Source organism: Petaurus breviceps, unplaced genomic scaffold (genome assembly GCF_028583685.1).
Source record: "Petaurus breviceps papuanus isolate PSGF00001 unplaced genomic scaffold, PetGlider_PUasm1.0 90925, whole genome shotgun sequence".
In the NCBI taxonomy this organism is placed as follows: domain Eukaryota; kingdom Metazoa; phylum Chordata; class Mammalia; order Diprotodontia; family Petauridae; genus Petaurus; species Petaurus breviceps.
This window is the reverse complement of record NW_027187380.1, coordinates 24,699,423-24,699,768: the sequence shown is the minus strand read 5'-3', so window position 1 is coordinate 24,699,768 and position 346 is coordinate 24,699,423.

Genomic DNA, 346 nt, shown 5'->3' with positions numbered 1-346 from the left:
TCTGGGCCTGCCTCTGTGTCTGCTGGCCTCGCCTTCCAGCAACTACAACAATTTTTTTCTAGTATATTCAAATCTATATAATTTCTCTGATTTCTGTTTGCTATTGGCTTAGATTAATATATTTCTTTGTTATTAAAAATTATCATAGTCTTTGTGTAACTAGCATTTGGTGGGAAGGGAGATGAGCTTTCAGATATAGCTTATGATACTCTTTTATTAAGGGATAGTGACTAGGAAGAGGAACACAAACCCCAAAGCTCATTTCCCATACACAAGTAACATTTTTGGGGTAGGGGCAGATATATATATATATATATATATATATATATATATATATATATATATA